Source organism: Euprymna scolopes, chromosome 11 (genome assembly GCF_053919585.1).
Source record: "Euprymna scolopes isolate OS-2025 chromosome 11, ASM5391958v1, whole genome shotgun sequence".
In the NCBI taxonomy this organism is placed as follows: domain Eukaryota; kingdom Metazoa; phylum Mollusca; class Cephalopoda; order Sepiida; family Sepiolidae; genus Euprymna; species Euprymna scolopes.
In genome coordinates, this window is record NC_136492.1 from 66,920,326 (window position 1) to 66,936,595 (window position 16,270).

Below are 16,270 nucleotides of genomic sequence, written 5' to 3' on the forward strand. Positions count from 1 at the left end.
AACACACACAGGCACACACATACAGACACAGAACCACAGACACGCACACAGACACATACATAGACAAACACAGAGACAAACACACACAGACACATAGACACCCACACAGAAAGACACACAGACAAACACACACAGAGACAAACACACACAGACAAACACACACAGGCACACACAGACATACAGACACATACACGCAAACACACACACAGACACACAGAGAGACACACACACACACACAGAAAGACACAGAGACAAACACACACAGACACACACAGACACACACAGACACACAGACACAGGCACACAAACACACACAGAGACACGCACAGACAAACACAGAGACAAACACACACAGACACACAGAGAGAAAGACACAGAAACAAACACACACAGGCGCACACAGACATACAGACACAGACACACAAGGTTCCTTTTGTATAATAAAAGATGTGGAGATTGAGATTTTTTTTCTGTTCATCTTTTCATTAAATTATCTCCCCTTACTCATTTCTTTCTTACATTTGAATTTTTCTTCCTTTTTTTTTCAACTTTTAAAATATTTATATTCCATTTCCTCTCATTTTCCCTGCTTAGTTTGACACCATTTGATTTTTTTAAACACCTCAGCTCTTTCTTTGTTTTCTTTATCTTTGAATCGATTATTCTGGCATTTAAAAAAAAAATCTGTTTTAGTTTTATTTATTTCTCTTATTCTTTGTTTTGATTTCGCTTAGTTTTTCATGATTCTTTATTTCTTAGCTCGCACTTATCGGAATTTATTAACATACCTTTTTTAATATACCTTTTTTTTTCTTTTCCTTTCGGGGTCTTATAAGCACAACAGCTAATAAGACAAGTTTTTCAGGTGCAGAGTAGAAAAGAGACGCTCTCAAAATATAGGACTGAAGAATTTTGATCGATCTCCACTTTAATAACATGAATAATAAAAAAAGCAAACGTTACGGAGAAAGAAAACGACGTGTGTCACGTGTGAAGAAGAAGAAGAAGAAGAAGAAGAAAAGACATATATCATCCTTAACTGTCCAATAAGGTGAGCTTTCATGTCAAGGTGGGGTTGGGTGAAAAGGGGGAACAGGGCGGGGTGGCTTTTGTTAATTAGTATTATCGGGGAAAAGATCAAAGCAACGTCGGCAGAATACAGACGCTTGCAATGAAGCGATATACGCGGGAACTGAAAGAAGTATTAACTAAATCAAAACCCATATATTATTCCTTGCAGACGGATACGTACATGTACGGACATAAATACATACATGCTGGAATATGACCATTTATAAATATGCGTTACAACAAGCTACACTATAAATCTAATAAATGTGGCAAAAATAAAGGCTTTATTCATTCTCTCTTTCCCTTTCCCTCTTATATCTTCTTTTTTCTCTGTCAACCTTTCTTTCTCTATATCTCTTTCCCAATATGACTATACCCCTCTCACAGTTTGTCAATTTTTTCTTTTTACTCACTTGTTTGTTCTAAATATCAAAATGCCATGCTATTGTTTTGTTACAGATGGCACAAATAATCTTAATTCTTATTTTCTCCGGAACACTTGTGTAGTATTTCAAGTTTGTATCATGCAGGAAGAAAACCAAGTTTCCGTCATTATTAAACAAACACAAGTTGATAACTATTAAGTATTGGCATCTTGTTCTCCTATACGCCTCCAATGACCCTTCCAAACTGAGAACTTTTCATTCTGAAATCAAAACCTCTTCTTTTAGTATTCAAAATTACTGTCAATAAAAAAAGGCTGATAGATGAGGTTTAATTGACTTGATCTTGGTTTCAAACTGTAGGAACCGAGTTTCCACATACAAGCGAACACACGGATATAAATCGGTTACATTAAGGTAAACATAATTATCGCCCTTTAATTCCGGCTCTATTCCGTTTCTGCTTCTTGTCTCTCGCCTTCTTTTCTATTTAGGCTCGTAAACACCATGCTCCTGTATTGCACACACTCAAATTACATTCCCACAATTGACTCTCAAAAGATTCACGCAAGTAATGTTTTCTTATACATCTCCGGTATTGAACTGTTTCTCGTTACGTTTGCAACATTTACTGTAAATAGGTGTATGTCGGTTGTAACTTAAAACATCCGCGAATCTGTGTATTTATTCTTAGCTTAGAGGAACAAGTGGTCTATTTACATTGTTCCTCTACTCACACAGAGGGTGACTAAACCCTCTACAAAATCACTGAAGAATGGGGCGGATGAGGCAACGCGAAATCGATAATCATTTTATGCTCATACTCTTTCATCTTCAGCTAAATAGAAAGCGGATTTTTTTTTCGACAGCCTCGTGTCTCTTCCTTCCCTTATTTTGTCCCTTATTTCTCACATTTCATGAACGATGTTTCTGACAAAGAGAGTATAATTCATAGTTTCTAGGTTGGAATCTCTGTATCAAACAATTATTATTGGCTGGTTTTATACTCTCAAGTAAGGCTGTCAGCTCTTTACATCAGGTGACTCCATGCCTTCTTTTTGACCATTTCATAAGAAATCGTATTATGACAGCGCATTACATGTAATCTTTTCTTCCGCACACTTTCTCTTTGAGACATGTGAAGTCATATCTGTTTCTATTAATTCATGCAGTCCAGTTAAATTTTAACTTTATTTCATTAAGTTGGCGCCGACTGATTTTTTATTTCCTAGTTTTCTCAACTATCTGTTTTATATACTAATTGGGTTTACCCGACTACTACTACTACTGCTTGTTTAGTTTAGTAATATTTAAATAGCTGAACCAATATGCATGTAAATGTTCTAACACAATAATTATAGAATTAAATGCGCTATATTTAGACCATAGTTATAAAAACATTAAATAAAAAACCCCCAAAGAGAATTACTTCAACTTAGAAAGATAAAAACAGCACAAATAATGAAACGCTGAAAAATGCTAGTGTTGAATAAGTTTTTTTTTTATTCAAACAGGTCTGATATTACGACGAAACTCTGTGGTGAGATGCAAGAATAGAGAACTTCTCCGAGCGCACTGCTGGTTGTGTTTGGATAGATTTGGTAGTGATTAGCTATCGTGTCGTCTGCCGCTTGTTGTGTCTGTTAATTACAATTAATTAAACAATTCGGAGAGTATTTAAAAGACGTATTTTTTTCTTTAATGCATACATTTTTGGGCAGAAAAAGGAAATGACAAATGGGTTTCTGATTATTTTTAAGCGTGGAAATGGTCATACGTATTTGTCGCTTCAATGAGAAAAAGGGATCCATCTACCCCTGCGTTTGTTAGGCAGTCACTGCCCCCTTTCTTCTCGATTTTTGCTTACATTTTCCCATGTATGAAATTTAACCCTTAAAAGACTTGAAATTTATTCCTATTAGACTTAAATTAAATCCACTATAAAATAATTTTAGTATGCATATATGACATTGTTTATGCTGGATGATTAAGACTGGGCGCTCAATATTTCGTAATTCCTACACACAAACTACCTAAGCAACTGATCTATTGAATATAATATAAGCAATAGATGTGAAATACTGCACTTTTTGCTACACTCACTATAGCAGCGCGTCTATTCCCAATTAGTCAAAAAAGCAATAATAATGCCTCGGCAAATCCGCGTTTGCTATTGTATCGCCTGACCCAGTGGGTTCTGGGAGTATTAATATTACTAGTATTAGAAGCATTAAAAACAGTATGATATAGATATTACAGTTGCCGAGTATAAGCTTAGCGTTTAAGGTTCGAGTTCTTTCGGAAGTACTGCATCGCTTTTACTAATAACCCTGAGAAAGTTGTGTTATTCGGACAAAGTTTCGGTCTATGTAACCCTCGACCTTTTTCAGGTATCTCTTATTCAACTCGAGGATCTTTCTGTCGAACTCAAGGATAGACACAGCATATATTAGTAAAAGAGCCTAAATAATTCGCAATTGCATTAAGAGTGTTACCGGTAGTGAGGATTGAACAATCAACTACCGGAAGATTGTAATTTGCAATTAAATTATAACAAGTAAAATTAAAAGTGCAATCATCAGTGCGACTTCCTTTGAACTTCTACTCCGTCATAGTTTACGGAATGAGAGTGCATTATCAACTTGGATTAAATAAACAGATTCGAAATTCCGTGCAGATTCTCGGGTTCGACAAGATACATCTGAAAAAATTCGAGACTTACATCGAGTGAAATATTGTACGAATCCCACTCAAGATGAGATCAGTTGTCGGAAAAATCCAAATAATATGCATTATTAATCCTCATCTCAGTAATTACAAAACATTGTGTGAAATATATTCGTGCTAATAAGAGCGGGGGAAAACTCCAATAAAAATATACTAATACAAATGAAGTAGAAGTATGTAAAAAAAAATAGTTATTCTTGTCTTTACTAAATTCAACTGATTTAACCCTATAAACAGATAGATAGATAGATAAAGAGTGACCCAAAAAACGGACCCCAGCTCTAATTAGGCCCCGTTTCTTAGTGTTTTGTCCGAATGCAATGAAACTTTGGTCATAACTAGTTTATTATATTCAAAACATCACACCAAAACACTAGGGTCTTTGGCCTTTTTTTCTCCGTTCTACAGCATGTTTTAGATGGCCTCCATTTAGCTTTTGTTATTTTTGGGTCACCCTGTAAGTAGATAGATAGATAGATGGAGAGAGGGATAGAGAAAGAGACATAGTAAGTCTCCGCTGTTTTGAAATGACTACTTCCGCTGTTGACATCGCCTGCCTTCCGCGAACCAATTCAGTTCGGGCAACCAAGTGCAAAACGCACCATTATTTCACACAACGAAACAATTCTCTTGCACAGATAGATTTTTAAGACACAAATATCAGTTCAATTTTAAGTAAACATCGGCCATCATGTTTGTATAATAAAGAATATTAACTTTTCGTGGTGTAAACAACTGAAAACAGAAGAATGAAAACAAATCAGTTTCGGAAGTTATTCTTCCATGAAACCCCCGAGGAAATGTACTTGGAAGAAGAAGAAAACGAAGTATCAAAGCAAAGCGGAATAAGGGAAAATCAAGACATTGCTTACATAGAAAACTTGGAATAAGCAGAGAAAACTGTTTTTAAAACACGTTAAGATGCAAAAAATTTATTAAAATAAGGAAAGAAATATTTTTTTTTCCTTTTTTTTATTTGAACCATTTTTTTAAAAATTAATTTCAGACCATAGCAGATCTAACTTCAGAAAACAAAATGTTTTTTTAAAGGAGAGTAGAGAACGCTTTGTGGAAACGTTGTCGGCCGCACCCGTTACTCTCGCTTCTCTTTATTTGTCCCTCAGTCCTCATTTTTCTCATTCTTTTTAATGAGTGATTTTTCTGACAAAGGGAGAAGAAAAAGCTGTATTCCAGGTTGGCAGTATTTTGTGTGAATAGTCGACAGAGATGGCGAAAATTTTCTGTTTCTATGTCTATCCTTGTAGCCATGTCACTAGTAAGGGAGCTGGAGGTAAACGTTTTATCTGGGCTGAGGTTATCCGCCTGATAGTCAGAGGCACGAATCTTGGATTAACCACTAAGGAGGCTGTCCTACCAGCAGGTGCAAAGTACTAGGGCTGATGTATTGCCATTTGGTGTATGGGTTCTGGAACATGCAGTAGCTTCTGGTGGGGCCCATCGATGCCATATTAGTGGGTAATTGTTACGGCTTTACCGTATCATGTTCTACAAAAAAATGCTTCGTTACTTTTCTCTCTTAGTTTCCCCTCTCTGTCCTGCTCTAGGCAAGTCTGACTAACTCCAAAATTCCATCATGACGAGTTTCAATAAAACATACACGATTAAACCCGGATCTGAAACTTCCAACGTAGACCCCAACCATGTCTCCTTCTCCAATATCAGGGGTCTACGTTCTAACCTTCCAGAGGTTGAAGCCCAATTACAGGAGACTAAATCAGACCTTTTATTTTTAAGCGAAACCAGAATTGGACAGACTATTTCCCTAGATGAGTTCGTAATTAAAGAATACTCTAACTTAACTTCCAAATCTGATCCTCAAGATCGCCATGAGCATGGAATATGTGCCTACATTAAAGATGGCTTTTCATGTGGGAGGGACATCTCCAGAGAAGATCCTAACTTACCCTATATGTGCTTCCGGGTTGCACACTGCCGCATTTATATTTAGTCTCTATCGCCCACATAACAGCAGCGTTACTATCTTTAAAAGCATATCTGAGAAAATTAACCAAGTTCTATCAGCTTATCCTTCAGCTAACATTCATGTATGTTGAGATTTCAATGTTCATAATGTGGAATGGTTGACCCACTCAAACAACACCGATGATGAGGGAAGGTTCTGTCATGATTTCTCCATTGCTTATGACCTCACTCTGATTGTTCACGAACCAACCCGTGTGCCCGACAATGACGGCCAGTATTTCTCACAACTTGCCCTGAAGTATGTTCAGTTTCCGTTCTGTCTCCTATTGGATCTTCTGACCACTCAATTGTATCAATTAAGATAAAAATGAAATGTAATAAGTCCTCAGACGTACCTTTCCATCGTACAGTATATCGATACTCTATGGCTGACTGGGATAGTTTCCGTACATTTCTATCGGATCTTCCTCTGTGTTCCATGTTTAAAAAGGATGTGTCGTCTATAGTATCAGACCTGACGGAATGGTTAATTGTAGGTATAGACCATTTCATACCCTCGAAAAAGTTCCAGCAAAAACCTAACAGCCAGCCATAGTTTTCTCCGGAATGTGCTGCTGCTATTGCGCACAGAAATCACGTTGTCCACTGCTTCCAACGTAATAGATGTATGGAAACTAAAGCCGCTTTCAGGACTGCCAGCAACCATTGTAAGAAAGTAATAAAGAACGCAAGAGAGTTATATGCTCAGTCCATCAGGTCCAAAGTAGCTGAGCAGCGGCTTGGTTCCCACCAGTTTTGGCAAATAGCAAACAGAATTCTGAAAAGAAGCGTGTGCTCTATCCCAACTATCATCAATGAACCTGAGTTAACTTCGTCAGCATCAGACAAAGCCAAACTCTTTGCCAAGAACTTTGCAGCTAATTCTACCCTTTGCGACCAAGGCCGCAACACCCCAATATTTCCCCCTGTATCAGAAAACACGCTATGTGATATACAAATATCTGTACGTGATGTTGCCAAGCTAATCAAAACCTTGATTCCAGTAAAGCAACCGGCCCTGACGGTATTCCAATTATAGTACTCAAAAAACTTCAACCAGAAGTAACACCCATACTTACAAATCTGTTTAAACGTTGTCTTAAGGAGAATTGTTTCCCATCTCCCTGGAAAATCTCATCAGTATGTCCTGTTGTTTTTAAACGCATAAGGTGTCATAGAAAACTTTTATTTTAGCGCGTGTTTGCTTTACTGATATAACATTTGGCATGAATTCAGGCGATCATTCATCCCCCTCTCAGTACAGGCCAATAAGTCTCCTGTGCGTCATGAGTAAGTTGCTGGAATCTCTGTTAAATAGAGAAGTAACCAACCATCTCAGCAAAACTAACCTCCTTAGTGACACACAATATGGTTTCCGTTCTGTTAGATCTACAGCAGATGTGCTTACAGTTATATCTCATAGGATTAGCGAATCTCTCGACAGAGACAACCTTTCTTGCGTAATTGCTCTTGACATCAAAAGCCTTTGATAGGTTATGGCATAAAGGTTTACTTCACAAGATCTTCAGCTATGGTATAGCTGGAAATATCTTCTCAATTATTAAATCATTTCACTCTGATAGGTTCATAAGAGTAGTACTTGAGGGGCAAAAATCAGAAGCTCACAGTATTAATGCTGGAGTCCCCCAGGGGTCCATCCTGGGCCCAACTCTTTTCCTGATTTACATTAATGATCTTCCAAATCACATCCTTACATCGTTCGTAGACATTTTTGCTGACGACACTACCATCTATGGTAGCACATCTGACAGTAAACGACCAAGTTCTCTCCGATTCTCTCTCCTCTGATGTTGATCACATTGTACAATGGGGAAAGGAATGGCTAGTTACTTTTAATGCATCTAAAACCAAGCTTCTATGTTTACATCATCAACGTTCTGATCCCCATCTGGCATCAATTGAAATGAATGGCTCTCGTCTTGGGGAGGCCTCAAGTTTTGACAAGTTTCTGGGCTTGATCATTACTCCTGATCTTAAATGGAATACGTACATCAAATCTGTTGCCAAGGCCGCTGGAAAAATGGTAGGATCCTTCTATCGATCCAGTAGATACCTCACTGCTGATGCAATTCTCTTTCTATATAAGAGCCAGATACGTCCAAGGATGGAATACTGTTGCCACATATGGGCAGGAGCTGCTAGAAAAGACTTGTCCTGCCTTGATAGTGTTCAAAATAGACTTCGTGGCCTGGTGGGAGATGTCCTTTTCTCTTCGCTGCAACCTCTATCTCACATAAGAGATGTTGCGAGTTTGTATCTGCTTTATCGTTATTTTCATAGAAAGTGTTCGACTGAGCTTCAATCTATGGTCCCCCCTCGCCAAACTTTCACAAGAAACACTCGTCTGGCTGAAAACACTATCAATAATTCCCCCCACTCTTTATCTGTGCCTAAACCTAAATATAGATTCCATGATCAAAGCTTCTTTCTTAGAACTGCACGCCTGTTGAATTGCCTTCCGTTTTCCTGCTTTCCAGCTGTCTATAATATGGTTATCTTCAAGTCCAACGTGAACAAGTTTCTGATGAGCCGTTTCACTTAAGTTAACAAATTTACAGAACTTCCATTACTATCGATTACTATATTGTCCTTTTGACTGCTGTACACTCTTTAACCCTTATCCTTGAGTGGCATATCGGCCTTGATAAGTGGTGACGCCTACGTAAAAAAATAGTCTTTGTATTGTGATACTCAAGGCGTGCTGCTGTTGTTTTTAAACGCATAAGGTGTCATAGAAAACTCTTTTATTTTAGCGCGTGTTTGCTTTATTGATATATTTGGCATGACACCTCTTGGAAGCATCATTAAACATAAAAAAATCGAATAAACCAAACAGCTTTAGAACACTTAAAGATGCAAACATTTTATTCAAAAAGGAAATAATTAATAATTCAATGTTTCTTTTTTATAGTATAAATATAAAAAGGAGCGGCTTTTTGTGCTCTAGAAGTTACTTTACTACATAGTCAGCACCATTCTCAATGCACTTTTGTCAACGATGAACGAAAGCTATACATGGACACGCAGAGCATGCTTTACCATATAAGGTTCGTTCCAATAGTAAAGTCTCCTATTGTTTTTTAACTTAAAAAAGGTGAAAAGCTAGACAAATAAGGAGATTTCCATAAAAACGAGCTTCCTTTTGTGCCCAGGAATTAATTTCCCTACATAGTCACCACTTGTCTCGGTACAGTTTTGCCAGGAATTCAAAGACGCATCTCTGCTGATGCTCGTCCTTGACAGGAGTAGTATCCTTAGGATCTTACAACGTCAATATCTGCAACGGAGAGAAGAAACTTTCAGGTCATGAATTCATAAGTTCAGGCATTATAACAATATAGCTTAAAATTCCTCGTATTTAAACGGACGAAATAAAAAAATAAATAAATAGGACGCTTCTTGTATATTCGAAACGATTCGATTGTGGTCCGAAAAGGTCACTAAGCAAGACTAAAACACGGACATGTTTTCGGAAAATGTATTTTCATAGAGAATACATAAAGAATGAGAATTGTACTATTAGCAACAATAGGACGTACTACACCCAGTCACACAGTACTAGAGCTGCACCTCTTGGTATATTGATCCTGTTCGGAAAAGTTCATTTTCTTATGTAGATGTGATATATATATATATATATATATATATATATATATATATATATATATATATGATTGATATGTAGTTTGCTTGAAGCATTGTATGCGATAGGTATGTAGTAAAGATTTAGAAGGTTATCACAATGCGAGGAATGAAATATAGTCATTGTTGGTGAAAGGAGACGTAGACAAGTGGCGATTTACAAATCAATAAGTACATACATATATGTCTATATATACATATATTTATTCAGTTGTTTTAGATACAAATGTCTTAATTGTAATGTTTGCGACAATATCCATTATTAATTTCGGAAAAAATTCTCTTTTCAAATAATAGACGTGACAGATCGATTCAAAGCATGCTAGATGATGGAGCGGAAGTTGGATAGCTGTGTGGAGCCTCGGAACAAATGTAAGGAGGAGATTTATGTATGGTCTGATTAGGCAATTAACATGTCTTTTTTTGTTCCTTTTATATAAATATATATTTTTATTTATTTTAGTTTATTTATATATTTTTTTTAGTTATCAACTTGTTGCTTTAGCGTCAGCTTTATTCAATTTCGCATATTCTCTGTCAATTTATTTATTTTTTTTCTTTCTGATATGTATTAGGTGGGATAAATTGGTGTATCTAAGTCACTAAAGTCGCTAGTAGGCTGGTGCCGGTTAGCTTTAGAAGTAGGAGTGGGATATGAGAGAGGAGGTAGGGGTGCGGGATGATGCGCTTCCAGTTCGCTGTTGGGGTGTTTAGGTTAGTGTTGCGGTTGTCATGAATAGGAAGATAGTGGGAAGGGTGGCACTGGATTGACATTCCTTGGGAGCTGTTAACTTATTTATTTTCATAAAACTATAAGTGGTAATAGATGGGACATTTTTTTTCATTTAATTCTTTATTGTTATTGCTTATTAATTTATTTGTGTTTGTTGTTAGTGTTATTTCAGTGTGAATAGGTGGGTTAGCTTAGATGAAAAGGTTTTATATATATATATAATATCTATGGGAGGGGCTTGTAGTAAGGCTCTGTCTGGACTGTGAGTGGGTGTATTAGCTGTGTGCAGTGGTGTACCTGTTCTAATGGGTTAAGGTTGTAATGGTAAGTCTTTGGTGGGAGCCGTATGTAAAGTTATATAATCAATGATGATCTGAGCTCCAGTCTGTTGTTGAGTTCTGGCCGTAATTTGGATATTAGTAATGATTCCTTTATGCGAATATTCCCAATATTGCGTTCTGTGGTTAAAATATCGACTTTTATAGATGTATTAGTGTTTCTGCAGGTGATGAGGTGTTTGTGGAATGATGATGCTTGTGTTTCTGTGTGTTCCTTGATTCTTATGTGTAGGGGTCTCGTGGTGCTGCCCACGTAGAATTTTCCGCGGGCAAAGCATTCTAGTCTGTAAACTACGTGTGTGTGGTGGCAGATGGTTGCGGGGTATACGGGGCAGTTTGTCAGTGTGCATGGTGGTGGGTCCTCGTTGTGCTTGCATTTAGACAGCTTCTGTCTAAGGGATGGTCCAGAGTGGGCTAGTTGCATATTGATACCCTCTCTTTTGATATCCCTGCTAATAACCGTTGTGATCTTGTCGCTGAGATGGGGCATTTTAAGGAAGCAGGTATGGGTGGGGAAGCTTCTCACACGTTTTCTCGTGTTCCAGAGGTGTTTAATGATAGTGCTGGTGTATCCGTTTGTCTCTAGGACCTGGTGGAACTGTTTTGTGCATTCTGTCTTGTCTTCTGGCTTGCTGCACTTGTATTGGATGCGGATGATCTCATTCCTAGCATATCCGATAATGGCCTTAGTAGGAAGCGTCGACTTGTAATGTACAAATATACTTCGACTGGCTGCTTTTCGGTAAAATTTAGTAATGACGGTTCCTTCGTCTGATATTTTTAGGTTGAAATGTGTGGGTCGGCATCGGAGAATATGGCGTATATGCTCTCAGGATGGTCAGGATATCATCAACATATCCCGAGAGGAATATGACTGAGCTGCACGTGTTGAGGGCTCAGCGTTCAAATCTGTCCATGTATGAGATGGCTAGTATTACTGAGAGGCTGGAACCCATGGGCAGTCGTGTAATTTGTCTGTATGTTTGACGTTGGTAGATGAAGTATGTGTTGTCTACTATTATCATTAAGAGTGTGTGGATGTCTGAGGGAGTGAGGCCGAAGCAGTGTAAGTTGCAGGAGGAGATGTAGTTAGTGATTAGATCTACTGCTGGGTGTGCAGATACTGTGGTGTAGAGGGCAACTACATCAAGGCGAAAAGCGTATTTACCTTGCTTTAGTTGTGGTTGGAGGGTGTTTAGACGGCGGAGTACTTCATCGGAACTGCTGACGTATCCGGGGAAGGAGGAGAGTAAGGGTTTAAGTAGTTGAGAGAGTAGCCAAGAGATCTCATATAAGGGTCCTATAATGCTTGAAGCTATAGGTCTAATTTGTGGGGTTGCTGATTTTTTGTGTGTTTTGATGAGGTGGTAAAAAGTGGGGAGTCTGCTATTTTTAGTAGAGAAGTTCTGTTTGTATTTGTGGGGAGTTTTCTAATTCTACATATGTCGGCTCATGCGGTGTTTATTCATTTATTTATTTTTACATTTTCACATTGCCACTTTGGTGTAGGGGGCTACTATCAGGGGCAACAACTACTGGTGTACTATATAGGGATTTGGGCAGCAAGATGTCGGTTCACGTTGCACTTGAACTTCTCCACGTCAGTAGAGTTGGGGAAGCAGAGACCTGGAATGGAATTCCAAAGTCTAGCGGTTCTGGGGAAGAAACTACTGGAGCAGAAATATCTTTTACACCTAGGGATATCTACAGAGTTGGGGTGGGATTTTGCAGTCTGTCGGGTCTGTCGAGGGTGTTCACGTCGTGGGGGCAAAAGTGCTTGCAGTTCCTTAGAGCATTCACCATTAAAATACTTGTAGAACAGGCAGAGGGATGCAACATCTCATCGATGGGACAGAGGCTGCAGCTTAGATGCCAGTTCAGGGACTATAAGATTTGCGACTCTCTTTTGAAACGTGTCAAGGAGCGAGAGACTAGTAGCCGATGCACCCGCCCAAATATGACAGCAATACTCCATACATGGGCGAATGGTTGCCTTATAGAGGTATAGGATACTTTCGGGTCTTAGTAGTTTTCTAGCACGGTAGAGAGAGCCCACCTTCCTTGCAGCGGCCCTGGCAATGCCTTCAATGTAATTGTTCCAACTCATGTTTCCTGTGAACGTTAGGCCAAGGAGTTGTTTTCGATATGTGTGGATGTAATGCCAGTAGCGGGGTGTATAAGGTGTCGTTGTCTAGGTGTATGAGTGCAAGGTGGTCATATATGTCTCGAGGTATGACGCAGAACTCCTTACCCTTATCGAAAGGGAGGTAAACAAAGCCTTTGCGCTTGAGGCTCTTGAGTGAGCAGCGTTGTTTATATGAGATGTTTTGTATAACGCTTTCTTGTTCGTGTTTTATGATGTCGAATATCTTTCCTTTTAATCTTGCAAGCTTATGTCTAGTTCCTGGTCTTTGGGTGGAGGATGTAGTGGGCGGTCTAGCTAATATACGGGGAAGTGATCGGTGGTGCTCTGTGTTTTGACAACCGCAACACTAACCTAAACACTCCAACAACCGACTAGAAGCGCACCATCCACCTCCCCTTCTCTCTCACATCCCACTCCTACTTCTATCCTTCAAAAGCTAACCGGCACCAGCCGACTAGCGACTTTAGTGACCTAGATACACCAATTTATCCCACCTAATACATATCAGCAAGAAAAAAAAATTGACAGAGAATATGCGAAATTAAATAAAGCTGACGCTAAAGCAACAAGTTGATAACTAAATAAATAAATAAATAAATAAATAAATATATATTTATATAAAAGGAACAAAAAAATACAAAAAAAATAGGTTAATGGTCTAATCAGATACATAAATTCCCTCCTTACATTTGCTCCCAGGCTTCACACAGCTATCCAACTTCTGCTCCATCATCTAGCATGCTTTGAATCGATCTGTCACGTCTACCATTTGAAAAGAGAATTTTTTTCCGGAATTAATAATGGATATTGTCGCAGACATAACAAATAAGACATTTGTATCTAATGCAACTGAATAAATATATGTATATATAGACATATATTTATGTACTTATTGATTTGTAAATCGCCACTTGTTTTCGTCTCCTTTCACCAACAATGACTATATTTCATTCCTTGCATTGTGATAGCCTTCTAAATCACTACTACTACTACTACTACTACTACTACTACTACTACTACTACTACTACTACACACACACACACACACATATATATATATGTGTGTGTGTGTGCGTATGTGTTTGCGGGTGTGTGCGTGTGTGTATATGTGTGTATATATACACATACTATTAGGTGAACACAAACAACAGTTTTATCAATAGATTTTGGAGATTGTAGTCAGTAACGCTATCCACTAGACCAGTCATACACACTCTGAAGGAAATGACAATAAATATGTTAATGAAAACAAAAATACAGAAAAAGAGATTGATAAATAAATGAAAAGGAGAAGTGAAAGAGAAGTTGAGGAACTGAGAGAATTAGAAGAGAGAGAAGTAAACAAAGAAGACAAAAAGAACAAAGACGGATTAAAAGAGATTGAAGATTTAGAAGATAGAAAACTAAAGAAGAAGGGCAAGAGGGGGTACGGAAAATTATTATTATTATTATTATTATTATTATTATTATTATTATTAAGAAGAAGTAGGAGAAGAAGAGGAAAGAAGAAGGAAGAAATAATTAGAAGTTGACGTAGAAAGAGGATGAAAGAGAAGAAACATAATAGTGATGATCATAATAATAATAATAATAAGAAGAAGAAGAAGAAGAAGAGGAAAAAGACGACGAAAAACAGGAAAAACAAGAAGAAGGAGAAAAAAAAACAACAACATTTTTTGCAAATAAATAGAACAAAAAAAAGAAAACAGCACTCTGCATGCATTAAGGTATGCACATTAATTTTCACGGAATTCCCTAATAACCTGTAACCATATACTTGTTTTCAACTCTTCTTAACACTAAGTCTAATCATACAAACTCAGCAGTTGCAAATGTCATTGACATATACTCTCAACGTAATATCCTTCCTTTTTCATTCGCTTATTTCGAATTCTCTTTCTTTTCCTAACTACTTTTCATGCTGATTTCTTCACGTTTCCCTTTTGCCATCTGATTAACCTACTGATATATAACACTATATATATATATATATATATATATATATATATTATATATATATATATATATACATGTGTGTATATGATGATTTTGATGATTGCATATGTGTGTATATATACATATATACACACATACATAAATGTATATATATGTGTATATATGTATATAGATACATGTATATATATATAAATATATATATACATATATATATGTATATATATGTATATATATACATACATATATATATATAAATTTACGCCTAGAATCCCATTATCACTGTTGTAATTGTATTATCAAACCCGTAAATTGATACGGAGAGAGACAAATATAGATTACTTGAGAAGTGTGTAATTATTACAGTATGCGGTTCACAAATAATGCTTGTCAAGAGGTTGTTTTGGGAATTGCATGAGTTTGCGATATCAAAACAAGTAATTTATAGCTCTACTTGACAGCTGTATTCATACACAAATAAAACGCATGCATGTCATACTTGTACCACGTGTAATTATTTTAGTAATTCGGACTACTGTCCTCACATGCGATGTTATTCGCACAACATGTCGGCTGATTTCAATTTGCGACTTTCTTCAGATGTGTTATATCGAACTTTGGAACTTTTATTTTGATCTCGCTAATACGTACTGACTTTCGAACTGAAATATCCATTTAATTAACCTTGGTGGGTTGTTCTCGTCCCATACAATCTGATCTTGTTACTTTTTATTATATGTTTAATGTCATCTGTATTGAGTATTCAACTTCCAAATTAATGTCACTTAGAACTTAGCAAATTAACCGTTATGTCATTGATCCGTGAGGTAAATAAAAAGGTTTACTTCAGTATTCTGTACATATTTCTTAGCTTAGCATAATAATTCCCCAAGTTTCATAAAACGCCCCTGAAAAATTGGATGCAACATCGGCAAAAAACCTTGTAGAATATAACACCCAAGATGAGAACGGTAGTCCGAATAATCCAAATTATACAACATTAAAACATTCTGAACCACTGTCCTCGCCTCTGATTAACTAAATTACTGCAAACGTCATTAGTTCTTCTTCTCTCCCTCCTCCTCCTTCTTTTGTTGTCTTCTTTGGTTTTAGCATTGATTGTCGCTGGTACCGAAAGCCACAGTCCACAATTTGCATACTTATAAATGTTAGACATTTGTGGGTGGGGGTCGTTAGGGTCCTGTCGCTAGTGTCTCTATATCTTTCATAGATATTGCTCATCTCTAAAACTAAATACTTCAACTAAGACTGA

At 37.3% G+C, this 16,270-nt stretch overlaps 1 long non-coding RNA gene across 1 annotated transcript in view; it reads left to right on the plus strand.

Annotated features, from left to right (window-relative positions):
* Nucleotides 1-613: 613 nt before the first annotated feature.
* The window catches only part of LOC145288237 (uncharacterized), a 330,880-nt gene continuing 315,223 nt past the window's right edge, over nucleotides 614-16,270 (plus strand). The window contains exon 1 of the long non-coding RNA XR_013869272.1: nucleotides 614-1,051. This is a non-coding gene — a long non-coding RNA (uncharacterized LOC145288237). The remainder of the gene's footprint in view (nucleotides 1,052-16,270) is intronic.